This window comes from Penaeus japonicus, unplaced genomic scaffold (genome assembly GCF_977035675.1).
Source record: "Penaeus japonicus unplaced genomic scaffold, GWHDUDI00000001_assembly GWHDUDI00000019, whole genome shotgun sequence".
NCBI classification, from domain to species: domain Eukaryota; kingdom Metazoa; phylum Arthropoda; class Malacostraca; order Decapoda; family Penaeidae; genus Penaeus; species Penaeus japonicus.
Genome location: NW_028234421.1, coordinates 29,603,718 through 29,606,217, shown reverse-complemented (window position 1 = coordinate 29,606,217; position 2,500 = coordinate 29,603,718). Strand labels below are relative to the sequence as shown.

The 2,500-nt window shown below is 42.0% G+C and overlaps 1 protein-coding gene across 2 annotated transcripts in view; it reads right to left on the bottom strand.

Annotated features, from left to right (window-relative positions):
* The window catches only part of shot (dystonin-like protein short stop), a 422,952-nt gene that overhangs the window by 213,887 nt on the left and 206,565 nt on the right, over positions 1-2,500 (bottom strand). The gene's annotated exons all lie outside the window — the stretch shown is intronic.

Below are 2,500 nucleotides of genomic sequence, written 5' to 3'. Positions count from 1 at the left end.
CTCCACGACACACCTGCCGCCACAGCACAGATACGTAATACAGCTACGTCATCCACTGCCTCACTCCTCTACTTGCTAAACACTTAATAGCACTCGCAGCACGCTGACTTCATTCACGTTAAGTATGTGTTTCCTGTCCCTCTTTCATTTCCATTGGCCCTTGAATATCTTATCAGGTCCAATATACATTCCTTTGTAACTAAAGTGAACAATAAAACCAAATACTTGAGATTAACAAAATATCTTATCAATTTATAACAGTTACTTAAAAAAATGCGCTATCTACAAAACACAGTTCTTTACGCGGAAGGATGGGCTGAGAATGCTTGGAAATGACGTCACACATGCATCCTGGACCTACGTCATCGACACGTCACGGATCTTTGGTTATTCCTTCCTTCGACTCGCGCCAAAAGGAAGAAACAATATATTCGTGGATTTCCTGTTCGTTCCTTTCCTTGATTTCCCTCCAACTGTCCGCCTCACCCATCCCTTTCCGGTATATCCTTCTGTTATGTCTATCTTTATCAATTATAAAAAAAGATAAAAAATAAAAATATCCACCGGACAGACTATCCCTCGGCTAATTGATGTCTTCCTTTCTATTGTTTCCATTCATGTGATCTATTCCACAATCACTCGTTTATCAGATTTAAATATACAAAAAAAAAATCATCTATCATCTTCTCTCATCAGTGTCTAATCCCTCAAAGCGTACAACATATGGTACACTTTCAATCAAGATAACAAATTCCATTGGTCGAGTCACACACACACACACCTTCACTCAAACCTTCCTTATTCTCCCCTCCCACCCACCCCCCACTCGCAGGATGAATCACACGCACACATCCTTCGCTTTACAGAGACCACTCAAACGTCACTCATCCACGTGACTCACCCTCGCAGTCGGCTGCATTCACTCGCCCGCATGCATCACCCACTCGTCCTTCATCCCGTTCCGCAAAGAACAATAAGTAGACCATTCGCCATGAACAGAGAGAGAGAAGACAGGTGCACACAACCGTGGATAAGACTGTAACACTAAATCCACACATCACTCTTAGATCATCTTACAAACCTGACGTCTAACTACACCAAGAATCACGCAAACACCGTACGTGGGAAAAAAAGTGAATGCTGGGAAGTTTATCAAGAGAAGTGATAACATTTTGAACACCATATTTCACCACCACAACAAGAAATAAAAAAAATGCTTTTAACTTTATTCGAAATTCCGAAACACATTGTCGATCTTAAACCTAATAAAAAACAGAATCTGATCTAATCTAATCAACTAAAAACAATTCTCTTTCCCTGATTCCATTTCCCTCCCTTCTCCTCCCTCTCCCTCTCTCCCCTACAACTATTTCCCTGAACCATCCACGGTACCATAGTCAGACCAGCCCCCCCCCAGGTGAGTCGACACAGGATCTTACGTTTGTGTGGCATGGTAGTGGAGAACATCGCCATATACGGGTCTGGGATAATTACCCGACCAGATTGGAGGAGATGGAGGAATAGGAGTAAGAGGAGATGGAGGGATAGGAGGAGGAGGAGGAGGAGGAGGAGGAGGAGGAGGAGGAGGAGGAGGAGGAGGAGGAGGAGGAGGAGGAGGAGGAGGAGGAGGAGGAGGAGGAGGAGGAGGAATTGGAGGAGATGGAGAAATAGGAAGAATTTGAGGAAGAGATGGAGGAGGAGGAGGAGGAATAGGAGGAGGGGGAAAAGGAGGAGGAATAGGAGGAAGGGGAAAAGGAGGAGGAATAGATTAAAAAAAAATGATAAAGAAGAAGACGACAGTTCCCTCGTACACCCATAAAATCTTGTTCATTATACAGATATATAATTTCCTTCCATTCACATGTCAAGACATCTTGTGTCCCAGGTAATCTCTCTCTCTTTTTCTCTTACTCTTTCACTTCCTCTTACTCTTACTATTATCCTCACTCTTTCTCATATTCTTCGCACTCTCTACCTTTTTTCTCTCTCTCTGAAAAATAAAAGAACTCATCCCTCAACTTTGTGCATCGAATAAGTCAAACGAGACTTTTACCAACACGGACAAACACACTTCACAAACAGTCAAACACATCACGGGATTCGCCACTGCACATCCGCCATGCAGAAGGGCAGCAAAGCGAATCTGGCAACACTGATAAATTGCCTGAACACATCGTTTGGTTCAAGAGTTCACGCCGAGTAAATAATGATAGTGGTTGGGATGGGGGAGGGGGGGTGCCTGTTCATTGATCAATAATTTTGGGATTGAACTGACCGGTAGAATTACTGTTTGGATAAATATTTGAATGAGCAGTCGTAATGCGTAAATAGATTGAGATAGTAATAATGATGATGATGGAAATAATAAGAAACTTTATAATAATCATGAAAGTAGTAGTAGTAGTAGTAGTAGTAGTATAATAAGAAACTTTATAATAATCATGAAAGTAGTAGTAGTAGTAGTAGTAGTAATAGCAGTGATAGTAGTTGCAGTAGTTAT